At 44.5% G+C, this 23,178-nt stretch overlaps 1 long non-coding RNA gene across 1 annotated transcript; it reads left to right on the top strand.

Moving 5' to 3' along the window:
• Positions 1–7,559: 7,559 nt before the first annotated feature.
• LOC144584294 (uncharacterized) lies at positions 7,560–16,369 on the top strand. The gene is made up of 3 exons (XR_013538450.1): positions 7,560–7,746; positions 11,885–12,036; positions 16,012–16,369. It is a non-coding gene; the product is annotated as an uncharacterized LOC144584294 (long non-coding RNA).
• The last annotated feature ends 6,809 nt before the right edge of the window (positions 16,370–23,178 follow it).

Below are 23,178 nucleotides of genomic sequence, written 5' to 3'. Positions count from 1 at the left end.
TTAGTAAACCATCACTAGTGTTAAAAAATAACAGAAAAATAAAATCCCTAAATTCTGACTACCAAACAGATTGACTGTAACAACACTCAAGATAAACGTGTTAGTATATCTGGTATTTTAAAAATGATTGACATACTTAGAAAGCAAACCAACCAACCTTTTATTAAAGAAGGTTGTCTATTTTTCACTCAGTTTGTCAGTTTCCACAATTTGACCATTTCACTACCTATCAGGACACAGACGGTTGAGGCAAAACTAGAGTCTGGTTGGGGGGGGGATAGGAAAAGCTTGAAAAATGTAATTATAATGTAAAACATGATTATATTGTTCAAGTATTCAGTTAATATTTATATCTCAAAGCATAAAAGACTGGTGATGGGTGCGAATGCACACACGCACCCCACATTTAGGCTGAGGCCCCCATTGTTGTCATTGACCTGCCTGTGTCTCAAAAGCCACAAACAAATAGTCGTTACTGTTATAATTTATTTTTAAATAGTACAGTTTTACTTTCCTGATACATGAAAACAAATGAAATAAATGCTTTGTTGGTTTTTTTAAAAAAAATAAAAACTTGAATGCTACAAGATGTGGAATAGTTGTATAAAGCATGCTCTTGTTTAGGTCACTGTGTCCTGAACACCCACAACGGAGCAGAAGGAAGGGGCTGTTCTTGAGCCTCATGTTATTCCTCCTCCACAGTTAGCAGGGCCTTTCCCAACAAACTATAAAACAACCAGAAAAGTTCCAGTTCCACCACAAAAAGTAGTGAGGGTGGGCCCCTTTAAAATGCAATTGCATCATAAACTAATTATTGGGGTAGGCAATTAATGAGAGATAACTCACTTGATAGCCATAGGATGATGGTGGAGACTTCTCAGTTTCTTCTGTCCTCCCACTGCCCTGTCATGCCAGCTGGATGAAGAGTCCTTCGGGACATGAAAGCTTTCCTGTCTTTAACAGTGGTCTACTAAAGGTATCATCCTCCCTTGTTTTCAGATTGTGTACAAACACACACAGCCTTTTTCTCTTTTTTTCTCTTTGGCAGGTGTGTAGAAAATTCCCTGAATAGCTAACTAGGGCAGCCTCTACAAGCAGGCAAGGACAGGACATTGTTCACCACTCCAGAAGAACAGCGCTGAACTGTGGGCATCTCCCTTTGTAGGCATCTTTCGATCTTGAGAGACTACAGTAACGTGCTTTGAACAGAGGTCTTGGAACAGCATCTCATGTGGCTGAGAAGGCCAATTTGAGAGTGACAATCTCTTCTACGTGGATGACAAATACAGTCTGTTCCCTGCCCAGCTCCCTGATTTTGCTGCTTTCATGACTGCCTCTTTGCCTCGGCCTGCTGGACAAGAGTCTCTTCAAATTGGGAGAGGCCATGCTGCACCGCCCGCCTCCAGGCTGAACGCTCAGATGTCAAGGTTTTCCATCTGTTTGTCAGCAGTTTAAAATCACAGCAGAAGCTTTTCTCCCTATGAAGATTTGGACTAGAAGTTCCAGTGAGTAAGGCACACAGGAAGACACCAGGAATAAGTGCAGAGAATATTTACTTGCTGTACATATTTACATAGTGCTCACAGGAACATAAACATAGGCATTCAGCAGTCAAACAGACAGAACATAAGCATGACAGTCAAAATAGAACTGTGAAGGGCACACTAACCTTAATTTATACCACTCTAGCCGCCTAGAGTGGTCGCAATGACCAGATAGGCAGGGTATAAATAAAATAATTTTTAAAAAAATACTACCTCTAACCAATCAAATTAGTGGTTCACCTCATGGTAGTTAATTCCACACGGCTGTGTCCTTCTTCTCATGTAGGCAGTGATTAAATAACTTCACCTGCCCTAACCAATTTTTAATTACATTTCTTTTCTTAAAGACCTAACACTGTTGAGGTCCATTCCTAAGGCCTTCAGATCCCGCTTGCAGATGTCCTTGTATCACAGCTGTGGTCTCCCTCTGGGGCACTTTCCCTGCACTAATTCTCCATACAGGAGATCTTTTGGAAACCGACCGTCAGCCATTCTCAAACCAATGTAGACGTAGCTGTTTCAGTCATGTATACATGCTAAAAATTCCAGCTCGTTCTAGGACTACCCTATTTGGAACTTTGTCCTGCCAGGTGATACCAAAAATGTGTTGGAGGCAACGCATATGGAAGGTGTTCAGTTTCCTCTCCTGCTGTGCACAAAGGGTCCAGGACTCACTGCAGTACAGGAGTGTGCTCAGGACACAGGCTCTATAGACCTGGATCTTGGTATATGTCGTCAGCTTCTTATTGAGCCATACTCTCTTTGTGAGTCTAGAGAACATGGTATCTGCTTTGCCAATGTATTTATCCAGCTCAACATCTAGGGAGAGAGTGTCAGAGATTGTTGAGCCAAGGTACACAAAGTCATGAACAACAACAATTATTGTGTGGAGATAGTAATAGAGGGAGGTGAATCCACACCCTGGCCCATGACTTGTGTTTTCTTCAGGCTGATTGTTAGTCCAAAATCTTGGCAGGCTTTACTAAAATGATTCATAAGCTGTTGGAGCTCTTCAGCAGAATGGGCAACAACAGCTGCATCATCAGCGAAGAGGAAGTCCCACATGCATTTCAGCTGGACTTTGGTCTTTGCTCTCAATCCAGGGAGATTAAAGAGGTTTCTGTCTGATCTGTTGCAATTCCAAAAGCGTGCTTCAGCATGACAGCAAAAAAGATCCCAAACAGGGTCAGTACGAGGACACAGCCCTGTTTCACTCCGCTTCAGATGTCAAAGGGATCTAATGTTGAGCCATCAAAAACTACAGTGCCCTTCATTTCATCAAGAAAGAATCTGATGGAGTCGAGGTGGACATGCAATCTTGGGAAGTATTTTAAAAAGGCCATCCCTGTTAACCAAATCAAAGGCCTTTGTTTGAAATCCACACTGTGATTCTGGATAGACTCTGTCTGCAAACACCTGGAGCCTCCAGCACAACACGGGCAAGCAGCTTCCCTACAACGCTGAGAAGAGAGATGCCATGGTAGTTATTGCAGTCGCCCCTGTCACCTTTGTTCTTATCCAATGTGACAATGTTTGCATCCTTCATTTCCTGTGGTACTCCACCTTCCCTCCAGCAAAGACAAAAGACTTCATACAGCTCGGTGGTGATGATCTCTTTACAGCACTTCAGCATTTCAACAGGGATGTTGTCCTTCCCAGGTGCCTTGCTGGAGGTGAGGGAATTCAAGGCCGCTTTTATTTCTGCTAAAGTTGGTTCGCTATCCAGCTCTTCCAAGACAGGCAGGCACTCGATATTAATTAATGCCTCTTCGGTTACTACATTCTCTCTGGAATATAGCTCAGAGTAGTGCTGCACCCAGCGTTCCATCTGCTGTGCTCAGTCCTAGATGATCACGCCTGTAACAGTCTTCAAGGGAGCTAATTTCTTCTGTATTGGACCTAAAGCCTGCTTGATGCCGTCATACATTCCCTTGATGTTACCTGTGTCCGCTGCTAACTGTATCTGAAAGCATAGCTGAAGCCAATAATCATTAGAACATCTGGCAATCTGTTGGATTTTGCTATGACCAACTCGAAGAACCTGAATGTTGTACTCACTAGGGCAGGCTTTGTATGCTGCTAGAGCTTTCCTCTTTTCCTCGATGGCTGACATCAACTCCTCTGAATGGGCTTCAAACCAGTCTGCCGTCTTTTTGGTTTTCTTGCCAGAGGGTCTTCTTTTTGGTCTTCTTGCCAAATGTGAACAAGGCGGTGTTATAAACAGCATTCTTGAAATGTTCCCATCGTTCAGGTGCATCTGCATCAGCTGGGCCTGGAAGAATTTCCTCAAATGCTTGAGCAAATTCCTCCACTTTTCTCTGATCACGAGTCTTGCTGATGTCAATACGTGGTCTTCCTTCCTTTTTCGTGTGATACAATCTCTTTATTCACAGTTTGACTCTGCTACACACCAGGGAGTGATCAGTATTGCAATCAGCACCCTGGTAACTGCATGTGATGGTAATACTAGGAAGGCTAGAGCATCTAGTGAGGATCAAATCAAGCTGATGCCAATGCTTCGATCTTGGATGTCTCTAAGAGACTGTGTGTCAACGCTTCGTATTAAAGAACATGTTGCTGACACAAAGACCATAATAGCAGCAAAACTCCAGCAAGCGTTGGCCATTTTTGTTCATCTTCCCAATGCCAAAGCAGCCTAGACAAGTGGGTCAAGAACTGTGATCAGCACCACCTCTGGTGTTAAAGTCCCCAAGAATGAACAGTGGTTCTCTCTCAGGGATTTTTTAAATTGTAGCTGCCAGATCGTCATAGAATTTGTCTTTGGCTTCTGCTGCAGACGACAGTCTTGGTGCATATGCACTAATAAGGGTGACCAGTCCTGCTGCTCAGTGGAGCTGCAGAGACAGGATTCTTTCACTCCCCTCAGTACCTTTACCCATTGGGTAATTCTCTTAGCTTGCCTGCAATTGGCTCCATCCTGCTTAGTGTATAAATGAGATGCATCCCATATTTACCTGATGTGGGGTTTCCCATGTTTCTGTGTGCCTCTGATTTCCAGCCAAGCAGAACCCCTTTGTTTCTGGCAGCCAAGAGAAGGATGGACAATGGAATCTACACTGCCTGGAGTGAAACCTGAAACTGTTTCAGTCAGCAGAAGTCTCCACTTTAGGACTTAATTTAAACTAGATAGGGCCATGATTATTGTCGATCTCTCAGTTTTGTAATGCCCAGCCTAATAAAGGGTCCCGCAGGACTCAAAAGCTCTCCTGTTTGGAAGATCTTAGTGGTCTAACAAAAGTATATCCCACACTTGTTTTCAGATCAGCAACTAACTAGTGCTTTGTAACCAGTTACTTCCAAGCTTTAGGAAGATCTGATTTCTAAAACAAACTACAGAAAGTTCAAAAGACCAAAAACAGATAACATAGCTGAAGCTAGACCAGAGGGTGGGGTAGATCAGGTTCAGAAGCAGAAGGGCAATAGGCAAGAAAATTAGTTCAGAAAGAGGAACTTTATCCTGGAATGTACATCATCTACACAGGATGCTGAGATTCTATTGAGTCCTCGAGTCTGTGGTTTGGCCAAGCACCTGCAATGCAGAAGTCTCCAGTTATATTGGTAGAGTGGACAGAGTGCTTTAGCACAAGATAGGTCAGCCTGATAAGTCCATCTGTGTCAGAGTTGCCATGATGGCATAAGGAGTAAGACACTTGGGTCTGACTGCTACAATTTGGTGGAATTTATGCAACCTCGCATGCTGACTTTAGTAGGTTTGGCTGGGAGGGAACTTTCTTTTTATTATTATTATTTTAATAAATATTTTCAATAATATAACAACAAATAAACACAACATAACTAACATATCAGCTTGAAAAGAAAGAAAAAAGGAAACACAAATATAACATACCTTTTCAATGCCATGCTCCCAACACCCTCGGGGTGTATCTGTCCCATATTTCTCCAGAAATGTAATGATTCATGTCCAAAGGTATAACCTGTCTAAGCACATGAGAATGAATTTTCCAGGCTGGGGTGACTGTCAGTATATCCAGCAGTAACCAATTGTTCCTTCCTGCTTTGGAATTCAAAGACAGCCCCACCGTTCTGCTCAGTTCTTTTCCTCTCTCAATTGTCTGCTGGAAGCAATCAGATAGTCTGTTTGCTGAAAGCAGTCATGTTTGTCAGTTTGCTGTTTGATCTGTTCAATTGTAAGTAATGAAACTTTTTTTCTCTTTCTCTTATAAATGTCTCAGATTGAGTTACTAACACTGTAAGTGCCAATGGATGAGAAAAAGGGGTGGACTACTCTAGGGAATTTGAAGATATTCTGCTCTATGAAACCCTGCACTTCTGCTACACAGCTAGAGGAATTTAACCAGAAATACAAAACTCTGCAGCAGAGTTTTCATCGCAGTGAGGCTGGCACATTGCACTAATATTTCCAGTTCCCAAGCCTGACCTACAAAGGACATCATCAAAGAAGAAGGCAATATCCTCAGTACCTTTACAGTCTAATATGATCACAGCTTTCCTGAGAAGCCAGTTCCACTAGGCTTTGCCTCTCCTTGACAGTCATTCAGCCTTCCACCAGGCTATGGAAGACGAAGAAAGAAAAGTGAGCCATCCTGCAGGCTCAGCTGTTCAGCCATTTCTGGTTCCTTCTTTCCTTTAATTGCTTCTGTTCCAGGTGGTCTTCATAAAAACTACATTAAACAATCCAGGAGTACATGTATGTAGTGTTGCTTTGCACAATCAGGGCATCTTAATTTTTTTTTTAAGGATTCCTGGTAGCAAGTATAGGACTTACCTGTACATAATGTTTGAGCCTTCAAATGAATGAATGAATGAATGAATGAATGGGGGGGGGAGAAGCAAGGATAGGGGGATGGAGATAGCAGAGAAAGGAAGGAAGGACAGGAAGACAACTGCTATTCAGTAGGTTGATTAATCAACTGGATGTGTTAATTCCTTCAATGAGCGCATAACTACTACATATAGCTGAAGCACCCTTTTAAAGATCAAGTGAGTACTAGCCTATTAAATCAAAGAATTCTAATTGATTGAATCTATATATTTGAGTAACAGTAATAATCTTGAAGAAAAACATACATTTGATTATCAGTAGCACTGGAGAAAACCTATGTTTCCAGGTGTATCCAGGCAAATGCTACCCCACTTAGACATTTGCAAGAGGGGTGGGATCAGATAAAGATCTCCAAATGGCAGAGGTTCCTCAGACTTTTTAAGCCAACCTTGGTTTCTTGTTTTTCATAAATATATCACAAATAATTAACAAGTTTGGGGGGGAAAGACCATCTAATTAAGCCCAAATGCCTTTTGGTGAATATATATTTTTAAAAGACTGGCTGACTGAGTATGCTTTGTAGAAGAATCTTTTCGGCAGGGAAAGACATCGTACACGTGAAATGCTTTTGAGGTTATTTGGAAGGTAATGACCTCTGAAAGTCCCCTAAGAAATACAGGACAATTTCATTTCTGCTTCCATTTGCTGCCTTCATTGCAACCCCATTCGGAAATAATAAATACTCTGCTAAGGTGAAAAATGAAAGGGGGCAAACTTCATGGTGACCTGTTGCTCAAAGGATGGGGCAGGAGAACAGGGTGGGGCAGGGTGGGAAATGAGAGGTTGGGGACGAGGCAAAGAGAGAAGGAAACAGTTCCCCATCTTAAGGGATAATAAAGGGAGAGGGCTGCTTCCCTTGCTTCAAAAAAAGAACTGCCAGAAAAGCTAATCCACAACCCTGGCAGCTCAGACCAAGCGTGTGTAGGATGGCAAGTACCAAGTCTTGTACCAGCTGGGAGACAGGGCAGGAGGACAGCCCGGGAGGAAAACGATGGAGAAGAAACAGGCAGAAAGCATCTCTGTGAGAAGCGAAAGCACACACTCCTGCTTCTAAATAGCACGCAGGAGCAATTGTAGGGCTGCTGAGCCAGGGAAAGGAAGGCAGAGAACACAGGTCTTTCCCCCCCATCCCTTCAAAACAATTGGTAGATCCGGCAGGCGTATCAGGCAGGCAACTAACACAGTCTGCTGATACCCAGAGCATCCCGAAATAGGTTCAGCCAAGGAGAGGGATGCTTCAGGGGAGCCATGGAAGCTGTCAGGGAGCAGTGAGGATCCCATCTCCCTAAACAGCCTCTTGCTCTCTCTCCATTTCAGTCGGACCAGAGACTCCCTCCTTTGGGATCAGCCCCTCCATTTCTCTCCACAGTTCATTTGGTAAGTGTGTCAGCTTGCTCTTTCTGTCCTTGATATGGAGAGGCTTGGGATTTTTTTCCCTGTGTGTGGAGAAAAGAGGGAGGCAGAAGGGATCAAAATAGGAGGATGGAGGGAAACGTTACAGGTGGAGACCCGGATGCCACACTTCTGCATGTGTAGTCAGTCCGATTTATACAGCAATTGATGCATTCATTATCCATCCATGTAGTCAGTCTGCCTTCCTTGGGGATTAAAGAACAATGGCTAAATGGACAGATAGCGAGAGATGTCTAGTGGCTGCAAGACAGACAGACAGACAGAGGTGTTTGGCTTCCATGAGGAAACATGGATCCACATTGCAAGACATCCAAACTTTCCTTAAAGCAAAATTTTGCCCCCTTAGCCTGTCCATCTTCATGGCTCCATGTGTGTTTCCAGGTCTTCGGTGTGCATTATGAATTTCTTGAATAGAACAACTGCAATTCTAGTTGAGGGGATGATGGCTTAGACCCAGAGCCTGACCGGAATCTGTAAAAGCGCAAGAGTGGGTATTGCTTGCTTTCTCCCAGTTGTATTCATTCATTGTACAGTCTGGATGGTGATATCACAGTTGTGGGTTGTGATATCAAGTAGACAAGTGTGGGCATGTGTTGTCTGATAGGAGTTTATTTGTACAGACTTGGAATGTAAAAATGTCTTTCCCGGGGCTTTGATTGAAGTGATGGGCACATCTAGGATGGAGTGTTCCTTTGGAACAACAAATTGAAAAGTTGGGTACCATGTGGGGGAAGGGATTACACTGAAAGCGTATAAGGGGTGCTGGCAGCTGGCATCATTTTTTATCCCTTGTCATTTTTCAAGGTTAATATGAAGAAGGAACTGCACTAACCAATAATGTGTGGGTATTTTAATCCACCCCGCAATATTCTTCCTGATAACTCAACGATCGCCCATCCTGATGTTGCTTCACAGGATCTAGCACCCGGATCCCCTCCCGAGATGGTTCCAAAAGCTCTGCATGCTTCATCAACCAGTGCCCTACTTCTGCCCAGACCAGGCCCCCACCAGCTTTATTCTCTCACTGTCCAGCATTTTTCAACTGGGGTTTCACAGAATGAAGTCCAGTTTCCGTGATAGGTTCAGTCTACCAGCATCCTTGAGTCTCACACCAGGGAAAAGAATTCTGCCCTTCAACAGCTTCTAATCCTGATTAAACTGAGAAAACCAATTAAATGTGTCATTGTCTGAATTTGACCGTTCCATTCCCGAATGCATTTTGATTTCTAAGTCCTCCTTCCTGATCTGTTAGTTTTCCTCATGTAGGGGGATTCAAAACGTAGTGATTTGTTTGTTTGTTTGTTTTGTGCTGCTTCAAAAAAGTCAGTCTTCCATATGCTCTCTTTCTAAGATGGGAGAATCACCACATCATACTGTCCAATATTACAACTGAAGAAAATATTAATTATTTGCTTATTTATTAATATATTTGTTATAAATCATCTTCCTGCATAAAAGGGACTCATGGCAACGCACAACTCTGAAAACAAAAGATTCACATCAAGACCAAAGTAAGGCATCTTTAAAACATCCAGGGAATGGGAGTGAGGGGATTAACCTTTAAAATACATCAAAAGCCAACCTAAATAAAAGAGTACTGATGGTCCACCCAAAGATGGACAAGGATGGGGACAATCTGAGCTCTCTGAGGAGACAGTTCCATAATCATAAGGCTATGGAAAATACCTTACCTCCATCAGCCTAACGTCTCTTGGCCATGGGACATTTAATTAGACCTCTGAAAAAGATGACACATTATTTGTCAATTGATAGTTTGTGGGGCAGAGCTTAGGCGTAAATAGTTCCAAAAGACTAACTATTTAAAAAAGAATCAAAACCAATATTTTGCAGCGCCTTAAAAACGAGATTTGTTTCAGTTGAATACAGTTCCTCAGACACATGGCCTTTTGCCTTCCTCCCTCACCATGAATGAATTGTAATCCATGGGAGCTCAACCTGAAATAAGCTTTTTAATCTTTAAGGTGTGACTGCAATACTGTTTTTATTTTTTAATTTTTTTAAAAAAAAATTATTTTCCCAGTAGTTGCTAAAACAAATTAACACATCTATCTCTTTGAAAATTCCTACTAGTTACTTGTAATTATCTCCTTTTTGCGATAATGTAATCATATGACATTACATTAATTGCGTATGAAAAGTGATAATGTACTGTATTTTGCCTCTGGGGTGTAACTTTAACTTTTAGTTTCTTTTATGGCAGTAGCAGCCTTTCTAAATGGTGGAGGAAGGATATCACAGAATGTTTACTGTAATGCAAACTTTGGAGGTTAAGCATTACCCTCCAAGTGGGTCTGGTCATCTTTGTTATGAAAAGCCTGCAGAGAAGGAAGGTTATCTCCTCCAGCCCCCTTACAATGCAAGAAGTCCACTGCTATTGCACTCCTAACCGTTGGCCATGTGTATAGAAATCTCTGACAAAGGAGAGCCAATCCCTTGCTGCTCTGGTGTGTTCAGGGAGCTGAACTCTAAAACATTCTAATGCATTAAAAAAAAATTAAAGGCACTCCAGCAAATACTCAAAACACAAAATATGGGCAATGATCTGTCAGAAATAATTACAAAATCGGTAGGATCTATCCCTAGTATGCAAGAATAATAGGTCACATGACCCTTTTAATATTTACATTGACCCAATAAGCTTAGTCACACTCTGACAATCACATGAACTTTCACCACTTTGCTTAGTCAGCATTTGATGTCACCCATCCCAATGACTGAACTCTCTTACCTGGAAAGCCTTGTTTCTGAGCTGATATCAGATGACATGATCAGGGGTTATTCTTCTATGATGTCATAGACATCCATTACAAACCATGGAGACCACTTCCATACTCTTTCACCATTGCGACTGATGAAGTTAGGACTCCAAGAAGTTCTGGAAAGCCACATTTTCCCTATATCTCAGATAAATGAATAGATTCAGAGGGTGGCAATGGAAGATCTCCAATGTGAAAGAAAATGAATTATAGAAAGAAATGTTTGAGGTACCAAGAGCATTTAAATCTGAAGAAGCAGACACGGAGTAGAGGACATGAGGGCACCCTTCAGATATCAGAAGGCATACCAACTTGTCGAAGACTTTTGTTGGTTGCCTTAGAAGGTTGACTTAGAAGGCAGGTGAAATTTAACAGAAGGATAGATTTTGGCTGAACATTAGGAGGAACTTCTCAATGATTTGACAGTAGGTCCAATTGTTGGATGGGAGAGGGAATTCTCCCTCATCTGCAGTTTCCTCTGTATCGCTGTCTCTGAATTTCTGTGTATCTCCTTTTATCATCTCTTCAAGTAATACATTTCCTCTGTTTTGATGAGGAAAGATCCTCCTTACTCTTCTTCAACACACAGACATGCAGACTGCAGTTGTAAGCAGCCAAGCCTTGTGAGCAAGCCTTGGAGACAGATGGGAAAGTGTGGGGTGGGGAGGGGGGGAGAGGAAAGTGTCTGTAAGACTGTCTGGGAAAAGAATACCAGGGAGGATATTCTTTGACTGAAGTCGTGGGAGGCAGCAGCTGGTGGCCCTCTTTCCTTCGAAGCCGACTCCAATCATCTGAGCTGAGAATTAGCACACCATATTGCAGGGAGTCCATCCCTTATGAAAAGGGACCTGTCCAAGCAAATTGCTTTTTGTTAAGTCAGTCCCCGACTCTGTCTAGCCCAGGGTCATCTGGACTGGGCAGAGAGACTTTCTGGAGGTTCCTAGGCTCTAGTTTCTTTCAACCCCAGCCAGCACTGCCAATGGCCGAGGTGATAGGAGACAGAGGCAAAGAACCTCTGGAAGGCCAAGGGTCCTCATCTAAACAACTGGTAGCCGACAGGCAGAGTCACCAGTATTGAGCTAGGGAGATAAATGTCCTGACCTGATAAAGGCAGCAACTCCCCCTGTTCCTATCATGGGAGTTCAGTGGCAGAGCCTGGGCATCGCACACAGAAGGTATCCAACCTCTCAAATTAAAGAAAATCAGGTCGCAGAGAACTGCCCAATTGACCTGTAGGTCTCCAGATACTGGGGCACAAATTCTAGAATTCTTCACATTGGCCAGGCTGACTTAAGCCTAACATGAAACTTCCTGTGTCATTTCAGGGTAATTATGACTGAGGTAGAGCCAGTGCTGGATTTTGCTTCATCTGGGCGCACCGGCCGAAGGAACGCCTTGCCCGACATCCTGGGTTCACCAGCTGGGGTCAGTCCAACTGATTTGCCATTGAAATTGGCAGAAATGTCCCTAAATTCAGGTAGATATCATCTTTATTCTCTTGCCAGCAACGGCCATGTCTAATGTAACTCTCCTACTCTTAATGTTCTTTGTTGCTTTGATGGAACATGGTTCAGCTGAAATCTAAAGTAATGAGACTGTTTGCTAGTGATCTGTGAATGGGAGAAGGTAAAGGAGGACAGGAGGGGGTGGAGGAGAGAAAATGTGGAGGACAAACGGACAGGAATAACTTTTGCCCATCTGCACCAACCAAATTTAGTCGGTACATCTGTCCTCAGCATGGACAAGACCTTGTTGTACATGCTGACTATGCATCTAAAAGTTGCCATCAGGACCCACAGTTGATATTATTTCAATTAAAAACCTTCTGGAACAGGAAGGTTTTGACTAGGCACTGAAACATCATCTGTGTCGGTGCCAGACAAATCTCCCTTGGGAGGGCGTTCCATAGTCTGGGGGCAGCTGCCGAAAAGGCCCTTTGTCTACAAGCTGTCCCTCTTACCTCCTTGAGGGATGGCTCTTTCAAAAGGGCCCCCTGGCTAGATCTTAACTGCCAGGTAGGTTCATATGGAGGGAGGCGGTCCTTCGGGTAGTTGTTTAGGGCTTTGTATGTCAAAACAAGCACTTTGAATTGGGCCCGGGCAGCAACTGGTAGCCAATGTAATTTAAACAGAATCTGCTTAATGTGTCCCCTAGCGGCCTCACCACTCGCCAGCCACACAGCTCACTGGACCATCTTCAAAGGCAGCCCCACGTAGAGCACATTGCAGTAATCTATACAAGATGTTACCAGTTCATGTGTAACTGTCATGAGACTGCACTCGTCCAGGTAGGGCCGTAGCTGGTACAATTTTCGCAGCTGAAGGAAGGCACCCCTGGCCACCGAGTCCACCTGGGCTTCCAAAGTTAGACTGGGGTCCAGGAGCACCCCCAGGCTGCGGACCCTTTCCCTTAGGGGGAGTGTAACCCCATTTAGGGCAGGGAAATGGCCCTCTAGCCTGTCTGGTGAAGCACCCACTAACAGCACTTCCGTCTTGTCTGGATTGAGTTTCAATTTATTAACCCTCATCCAGTCCATTATCAGGTCCAGACATGAGTTCAGCACAGAAACCGCCTCACCTGGATTGGTGGAAAACGAGAGGTAGAGCTGTGTCGTAGCATACTGCTGACTCCTCAGCCCAAACCTCCTGATGACATCTCCCAGCGGTTTCATGTAGATGTTAAACAGCATGGGGGACAGTATCAAGCCCTGAGGAACCCCATGACATAAACACCATGGGGCAGAGCAACTGTCCCCCAGCACCACCCTCTGGACACGGTCAGCCAGGAGGGAGCGGAACCACCGTAAAACAGTGCCCCTACTCCCAAACCAGCCAGCCTATCCAGAAGGACACCATGATCGATGGTGCTGAAAGCCGCTGAGAGGTCCAGGAGTATCAACAGGGTCACACTCCCCCTGTCTCTCTCCCAACAAAGGTCATCATACAGGGTGACCAAGGCAGTCCCCGTACTGAAACCCAGCCTGAAACCCAATTGAAATTGATCCAGAAAATCCATTTCATCCAACAGTGCCTGGAGTTGCCTGGCCACAACCCGCTCCAACACCTTGCCCAAATAAGGGAGGTTCACCACTGGTTGGTAGTTAACCACCAGCCTTGAGTGCAGATTAGGCTTTTAAAGGAGTGGTCAAAGTACCACCTCTTTCAAGGTGGTAGGGACCACTCCCTCTCTCAAAGAGGCGTTCACGGCCTCCTGGACCCAAGTGCACCCCCCCCGGCAGATCTTCCAATTAGCCAAGATGGGCAAGAGTCAAGCAGAGTGGTGGTAGAATAGACAGATGCAAGTACCCTGTCCACATCCTCAGGTCTCAACAATTGAAACTCATCCATTAATACTTGATCTAAGCATGGCACACTGGACACATCCTCTGATTCTGCAGTAATGGTAGAGTCCAACCCACTGCGAATCTGAGCGATTTTCCCCTCAAAATGAATGGCAAACTCATCACACCGAGCTGATGAGCAGTCCGGGACCTCCAGCAAATTTCCTGGTTGAAGAAGATCCCAGACCACCCGAAAGAGCTCTGCTGGACGACATTCTGAGGAAGCAATACAGCTGGAGAAATATTGCCATTTCACCAGCCGTATTGCCACGAAATAGGCCCGATAATGGGCTCTAAGTCATGTTCGATCAGATTCCCAGCGGGATTTCCTCCACCTGCACTCCAGCCGTCTCCCCTCTCGCTTCTTCACCCACAGTTCAGATGTATACCAAGGAGCTGTCTGGGTTCGGGGAGCAGGGAGAGGGCACTTAGGCACTTTGTGTCAACCACATCTCCCTATTCCATAGGGTAACCTGCGCTTTGACAGGAGTGCCGACCATATCAGATGGATAATCCTCCAGAGCATTCAGGAAACCATCCAGATCCATTAGCCTCTGAGAGCGGATCATCTTAATAGATCCCCCACCCTAGCAGAGGGAAGAAGAAGCTAATAGACTGAACTTGACCAGGAAGTGGTCTGACCATGACAATGGGATCACAACCAGCCCCTCCACATGCGGACCACGATCTTCCAGTCCCATTGAGAAAACCAGGTCCAAGGTATGGCTCTTCTCATGTGTCGGGCCAATGACACATTGAGACAGCCCTATGGTTGTCATGGCGGCCATGAAGTCCTAAGCCACCCCAGTCAAGGCAGCCTCGGCATGGATGTTGAGGTCCTCCAGCACCAACAGCCTGGGAGTCCTCAACACCAGGTCTGACAGCTCAGGCAGGGAGACTGTTGGTACGCAGCAGGGTGGGCGGTACACCAACAGAATCCCCAATCTGTCTCATAAGCCCAACACACAGTACAGGCCCTCAAGACTTTCTCTCAAAGGGATAGGAAGCTTGGTCAAGGAGATAGAACTCCTATAGACTATAGCAACTCCCCCTCCCCGACCCTCCGAGCAACATTGGTGCTGGACTGAGTACCCAGGCAGACACAGTTGGGAGAGGGGGACACCACCCTTCTCTCCCACCCAGGTCTCAGTAATGCACGCCAGGTCAGCCCCTCATCCAGAATTACATCATGGATGAGGGCAGTCTGATTTTGTACTGACCTGGCATTCATCAACAGCACCGTGTGGCTCGAGGGTTTGCTGATATGGTCACCTGATACCACCTGGTTGGGGGTAGGACTAGAAGAGGGGATAGATGTAAGATATCTAACCTCTCTTCTCCTACATGGGCATGTTCTACCCCCACCGCCATTCCTTCCCCTACCCAGCACCACCTCAATGGCTGCCCCCTCCAATGCCCTCCCCCCTTCCTGTTCCCTCAAATCCACTGTGGGTCTCTACGTACGTAACCTGATGGCAACTGATAATCACAATAAAAGCCCCTTCTGAAGGGAGGGAGGGAGGGAGGGAGGGAAGGAAATAAATAAATAAATGCACGCACGCACGCACGCACGCACGCGCACGCACGCACGCGCGCGCGCACGCACACACACACACACACACACACACACACACACACACACATACATACATACATACATACATACATACATACATACATACATACATACATACATACATACATACATACATACAACATACTGGCAGCTAAAGGTTGCAACTTGTTTTACTGAGCTAGTCTATCTCATGTGCAGTCTTCTTTTTTTCTTACTGCCTTCAGCTTTTTCTAACATTATTGTAATTTCATGGTGTATGTTCACACTACAATGGCCTCGTTGCAGCTTCTAGGGAAAGTTTATGCTTAGTTTGATTTGGAACCCATTTATTTGTCCTTCTGCAGGTCCATGGCATCCTTAAAACTTTCCTCAAACACTACATTGCTAACGTTGATTTTCCCCCCTCTGTCAGTTTTCTTCTGCTCAGCTTTCAGTTCTGTACACAAGAGTTCAGAATGTCATAGTACAGATCAACTTGGCTTTGTCTAGCCTCCCATTAACTGATACTATATCTTTATCTCTTTCCCATCACACAGATAGATCTCAAGACATGCAGTCACCAGCCACAGAGGTACCTCCTCAAGCACCCCAGAGTCCAGAGCTGAAAGACACCTCCTAACCATTTCTCCTGAAGGCACGCAAAGCCTATCTGAAAATGAAAGACTACCTAATATCAGAAGACGTTTGCCTGGAGTTCTCTGGGATTACATGACCACACTTGTCTTACAAACTTTGGTGTGAAGGAGAGAGAGAGAGAGAGAGATTGAGAGACTGAGAGAGAGATTGAGAGAGAGATTGCAAGAGAGAGACAGAGATGGAGGAAATGTGCAGCCATGTGTTTTATGAAGATGAAAGGGGCTGGGACCTTGAAGGACCATTTCTTCTTAGGGAGGGTGCTTGAAGAAGTGAACAGAGAAGTGGGGAGGGTCAGAGGGTTTCTCTGTTTTCACACCTCTGCTGCAGAGCAGCATTGGGTTGGAGAGCGCAGGAAACGGCCTTATTCCAGGTCAGAATTATGGTCCTTCTAGCTATATTTTGCCTACCTTGAATGGCAGCAGCATTTTCCCAGGGTTTCAGATCCTCGAACATCTGAGATTGGAGCGTGAGATCCTGAGAGCACAACACACAAGTCTTGGCACCCTTCCATAAACTGTCCACCTCCTGTCGTAGAGAGAGGATCATACAGGTCATTCAAGAATCTGTGGGGGTGCGGTTTTTCTTTTTCTTTTTGTAACAAAGTGTGTTCTTCACTGTGATGTTGGGGTGGGTGGGTGGGTGGGGGAATGATTTCCTTGTTTGCCAGTTGTTGTCTGTCTGGTTGGTTGTTTGGTTCATCAGCAGATCTAGTCTCCTTCTTCACAAAACTTTTAGAGACAAAAGTTGCAAATGCGATGGCAGCTATTTGGCTTGTCCTTCATCCCAGCTGATCCCTGAGAAGGCAATTTTTTCAGAAGTTATTGCCTCGTGTCATTTGAAAATTAATGTGGCTTGTGGAATAAAACGACCCTCATCTCCCAAAAAGGAAGTCAGTGTGACAGTTATTACCTAAGATGCTTGCCGTGGCCTCACCAAGTTGGTTTTCACGAGGAAGTCAGTATACCATGCCTTTGATTTATTGTGGTACAATATTAATGAAGGCTTGGGGGTGTGTCACATTTTAGTCCTCATTGTTGTGAAGTTACTGTATATTTAAATGGGGGGGGGAGAAGGTTCTCCATCCTACCCTTAGCATCTATGTCTTCTGTTAAGACAGACATAAGGTAAAGGTAAAGGTTCCCCTTGACAATTTTTGTCCAGTCGTGCCCGACTCTAGGGGGTGGCGCTCATCCCGCTCTTCAAGCCATAGAGCCAGCATTTGTCCGAAGACAATCTTTCCGTGGTCACATGGCCAGTGTGATTTAGACACGGAATGCTGTTTACCTTCCCACCAAGATGGTACCTATTTATCTACTCGCATTTGCATGCTTTCGAACCGCTAGGTTGGCGGGAGCTGGGACAGGCGACGGGCGCTCACTCCGTCGCGTGGATTCGATCTTACGACTGCTTGGTCTTCTGACCCTGCAGCACAGGCTTCTGCGGTTTAGCCCACAGTGCCACCACGTCCCTCAAGACAGACATATAACCACACATGTACTGTATTTTCTCTTCCGTAATATAAACGTGGGCATACAGAGAAAACCCAGCGTGGAGAATCATGTTGGTGTTTGCACAAGGGCTGCAGCACTTGCCACGGCTAATTGGCAAGATGACGGGATGTGTCTCCATCACATGCCCAATTGCACAACCAGGATGTGCCTCAGCACCTCATAAATTAACCACAAATAGCCAGGCAAATTACACAAACCTTATGTGAAACACGAACAAGATTGTGCTCCACAGGTGTGAAGGTTTCCAATAAACTACTGCAATTGCATGAGACAGATTCAGAAAGGCTTCCAAGTAATCAAAAAGAAATATACATAAACATTATTTTAAAAGCACAGAGTCTACACAATTCTGAGTGTATTACATCTCTGAAAATTATATTGTCAGTCCTGAAATGATTGGTACTTTTTAACACCAGCCAAGCCACTTATCTTTGCATCAGATGGCACTTAACAATGGCTTGAACAGAAGTCGATGGGAATTCAAACAAAGCTTGAAAAGCCAAGGTTTATTTCTGATGTTCCAAATCTCAGTTGTCCTCCCCACATCCCCTACATTGAACAGATCCTGATGGGCTTTCATGTGCTCATACACCCATTGCAAACGCTCAATCAGATGCAGAGCTAATCTTATTTAAAGGCAACCCACTTCAGAGTTATACTTAACATGCCCCATTGTTTTCAGTGGCTTTGCACTAAAGGTGACATCTGGGTTAGGAGCATCAACATTTTTCAGTCTTGGCTGTCATGTTTTCCAGATCCCTGCTGCATTGTTGTCCCATCCTTGCTTTGTGTCAAGTTCTCCTGACAAGAAAAATGGTGCTATTTTTGGTCACATTTTAAAATTCGCCTACATTGTGTTGCATACTTTTAATGAATACCATTTTGTGTATGATTTGGTGTGCTATTCATGCTTTTTTAATGTATTCTTGGCTATCTCCAAAATGTACATGAACCTCATAAACTGTCATCATCATCATCTTAGAACTCCAGAACAAGAAAGGACTCTATGGATCCATCATATATGTGATTTTCTAGAGCAAGGTATACTTTATTTATTTATTTATATTTATTTACAATATTTTTTAGCCGCACCATTACCAGTACCTTCTGGGTGGCGTACAACATTAAAACTTAAAAACATTAAAAACATTTTAAAAGACAATATAAAATGTCATATATTAAAACAATTTTTAATATAAAATTAAATACTGGGCCTTGGAAGTTGGAAAATGGATGATCTTATTCTCAACAAAAATTCTTTTCCATTACTAGTATGGCTGTAACCCAAACCATTGGTTTCCTTTCCCATTTGGGGTGGCCCACTGGTGGCCTTCCAGACGTTTTTGGACCACAACTTCTATCAGCCCTAGGCAATAGAACCAATGGGGAGGAGATGCTGGAAAATGCAGTCCAACCACAGCTGGAGGGACAGATCCACCCATGTTTTAGGGCAGACCTTGAGATCACGAGGTTGCATTAACTGTTTAGAGATGGAGCAGACCTCGTGGAAGGGACAGAGGGAATAGTTTGCCCCAGTTTGTTATAGAGCTATAGAGTGCCTGCATCTGGTGAGGATTTGTTCATGCTATGGCTACTCATTTTGTCACCACAATTCTCCTAGCAGTCTGGATTTACCACCTCTGTCTAATTTTTGGTACTTCTTTTCTTTTTACTGAGGCTCCTGAAGACAAAATTGAATATGATTTAGAAGATCTGGGTTTAAGCCTCCATACTGTTTTACAGTACTTGCAAGGAGCTGGAGCAAGGGAGTTGCACATGTAAAAGAAGCAGTAAATGGACTAAGGTTGAACCTGGAAAAGATGGAGGTCCTGCAGGTGGGTGGCCCCGATGTCAGTGGTTTGGGGAACTCCCTCTCTTTTGGGGGATGACTCTCACAAAAAAATAATTCAGTTCGCTATCTTGGGGTCCATCTTGACCCGGTGCTCACCATGGAGACCCAGGTAGCGTCCGTGGTTCAGCTTGCCCATTTACATCTTCGGCGGATCGTCCAGCTGCATCCCTAACTAGATGCAGTGGCACTCACCAGGTTGGTTCATGTGCTTGTAGTCTCAAGAATAGACTACTGTAACGGTCTCCATGTGGGGCTTCCTTTGAGACTGATGCCGAAGCTCCAGATGGTCCAGCTGTTCTCAAGGACAGCTTCCAGCACTGCAAGACAAAATATGCATCAATTCCATCTCTCTCTCCTTAATGCATTTCCTATTGTGAGCAAGCAAACAAGAAAGATGTAGTGATGGAAATGCAGATATAGATGTCACCAGGCAATGGTGGCATCTGGATTCCCCCTCCCCCCCTTAAAATTCCACATCTCGGGCAGAGGGATTACAAAGACTCTCTTGGAAGCAGTCTGGGGCCATTGCACTGGGGAAGCGAGGCTATTTTATATGTTATGGCATTACTGCCATCACTACAGACAGTTAGCCCAGTTAAGGTGTTGGACTGGGATTTGGGAGACCCCAGCTCAAATCCCCATTGGATTATCTTGAACCAACCACAGTCTCTCTGTCTGACCCACAGTACCTCATAAGATTACTGTAAGGATAAAGTGAGAGAGGCATGTATGCCTCAATTAGAAAGGTGGGATAAAATGCAGGAAATAAATAATATCCCTGCTTAAACATGATTAATGCTTGCGTGACAGGCAAGGGCTCCTCACATTGGCTGGTCTGGCCTCAGTGATTGTAACGTCTCCCAACAACGCCTGCATTTGTGAGTTGAGGAAGACCTCTGTAGAAGGCTGTGCTTGGAAAATTACACATTTTTCCTAGCAGTTCCTCAAATTCCTGAGCCAGGCCACCTGGGACATTCTAGGATATCCTCACCTCTTGGATTTTTTTGAATTTACTTTATTTTTAGTCTGAGCAGATCAGCTTGCGGTGCTTCCCCTGTTACAATATGCTTTGGGTGAGCTTGCATGCCGTCTGATCCACCAGGGGGCAGAGCCATCCCTCCCTTCCACCACTAGGTCAATGTCGGCAGAAATTACAAGGACATTGTCTATGTTCTTGTTTCTCTTTTCTCCCTTGAAAAAATAGCCCAAGTATTGGTTCTTTTTTTGGGGGATGGGGGGAGAACCATGTTGAAAAGTTGCACGGCTGCATTCAGCTCACATGCCCTTCATGTCCTAGGTTGTTGGCACTGACTTGGGAGCAGAATCCCCAACCTCTTGCTCTCCATAATTTTCCATTGCTCTAGAGAAGCAGTAGTCAGTTTCCAGAGGTCTAGGAGCTGTACAGGCTTACCATTAAAACTTGAAGGGCTCTATATACTTTACCATTTCCCATCGTCCCCTCCCCCCCCCCAAAAAATGTCTGAATGGCTCATATTACCACTGCTAGAGATCTTAAAAGGGAAACCTTTTGGACTTCAACTTATAGAACCTTTCTGCCAATATGGGTATCTTGAACAATAACACCATACCACCCTATACATGCCATTCTGGTTTGATTCTGAACATTAAGTCAAGGCAGGACATGCACAGGGCTTAGACAGGAACGGGGATGATTGCCAGCCGGCATCCATCACAGTTGGTAACACCGGGTCCTGCAAAGCAGAAGGATGTCATATATTTTAAATAACTATTATTAATAATAGTTAACATGGAGGAGAAGGAGGAGGCAGCACGTTATTTCTACTATCCTCCTATGGTTTCCACTTTGCAGAAAGAATGCAAGAAAATCAGACACAGTTTCAGAGACAGCCCCAGTCCAGAAGGACGGCTGCTTTGTCTCCCTTCCATGCTGACCAGTTTCCTTGGAAGAGCCTGAAAAAGTCCCTTTTTTACTACAATCTCCAAATCCCCTGGGGCCTTGTTATCTGGGAGACGTCATCTGAAAAGCAATTGTCCCGAATTCTGGTTTGGAGCAGGTTCCAAATTATCCTTGTCCACAGGGCTCAGTACCCAAGAAGAATGGTGCTGAGCAATGAAATGGCTTGGTCAGCAAGAAGCTGTGACCCAAAAGCCCTTTGCCCTGCCATTCCCTCCTTAGCAGTTGCTTACACTGCTGCTCCAGCTGCGTTGTGTAACCATCTTGTTCAAGGAAGCACACTTGTTAAAAAGTAACTATTGCCAGAGGGAGGGGGCACAAGGATTCATTGTGCGGGACTTGTGTTTCCAAAAGGAGGTTTCATCTTGAAATGCACGGACAGTTGGACATGCTAAAGCTCATCCACCCTTTATACTATCCTCCTGCAGCAAGACCTCTTCCGGATGAGATGGTCTACATCTCCCATCATCCTTCATGCTGCATGTGAATACCGAGAATTGAAGTCTCATTAGGGGAAGGCTGGGGCATATTAACAACAACCACAGTTCTTAGGTAGATGATATTGTACTAGCTGTGCAGAAGAAAAAAATATCAGCAGGCCAAGGGGAAGCTTCATGTTTGCATAAACAAACAAGCAATTTTTTAAATTTTAATTTAAAAACTATAGCAGGAACATCCATTCCTGACAGATCAATGGAGACTGAATCTGCTGTATGGCCACAAAATGTTAAGTTCTCAGATGCACAGAATAAAATATTCAGTGGAGTAGGGCTAGAGTAGAGTAGAAGTCAGGGTGGATAAAAATCAATGATTTTTTTTTAAAAAAATCGAATGGATTTCAATCATGATTTACATTTAAAGAATCATTTTTATTTAAATCCTTAAAAACCATTTTATAAATTTAAATAATGATTTAAACCAATTTGATTTAAATCCAATCCACCCTGGTAGAAGCTGACTTCTACCGGCCTAGGGCAGATAGGAAAGAGTATTATTCCATCTTGCCCTGTATTGTATATTATCTTGCCCCCAAACGCACCCCACCCCCAGCAATAGCTCTCCAGGGTCTTAAGACAGAAAGGGGCTTCCTGCATAAAGATGTCCAGGAATGAAGTTGGGACTCTCTCCACTGCCAGTGGCCCTTTGCTGCTTCCTTACAGCTGCTCCTGAGTAGTTACTTTGTCAGCATCTTCAGGCAACCCCCCACCCCGCAGGATCTAAGCCAAGCAACTACAATCAAAAGCTGCTTCTGGCACTACTGTAGGGTCAGCAGCTGACTGGCAGGCAGTATCCAGTCGGGAGCAGATTTTATCTCTAAAATGCTTAGCAACCGTGGACAGTCTTTCTCTGCATATCCGGGAGAACAAGGTGAAGAGAATCTCATCAAAAAGCAACTCTTGGCTGGATGATAACTAGCCTTTTAAACTGTGTCTGTTTTTTCCAAGGTTTTCCTACACAGTACAACCAGCCATCTATTTCATGGAAAACATAGACAGCCTACAACTCCCATTTTCCCAGCTCACAAGCCATGTGGATTTGGGCTTATTGGAACCGTCATCGGAGAACATAGGAAGGATCCAAGTTTGGGACACATGGCTTTGGAAGGAGACTGCTGGAGTCCAGTCTCTGTTTTAAAATGCTTGCAAGCGAAGGTCCTCCCAATGTGATGGACTCTGACTAGTACAGCCAGTGGGAGTTCCCATCCAAAACATCTGCCAAGTACCGGCTGAGGGATGTTGCTCTTGGTAGACAGAAAGCATGCTGCCAG

Source organism: Pogona vitticeps, chromosome 9, assembly GCF_051106095.1.
Source record: "Pogona vitticeps strain Pit_001003342236 chromosome 9, PviZW2.1, whole genome shotgun sequence".
NCBI classification, from domain to species: Eukaryota; Metazoa; Chordata; class Lepidosauria; order Squamata; family Agamidae; genus Pogona; species Pogona vitticeps.
This window is presented reverse-complemented; position numbering and strand designations above follow the sequence as displayed.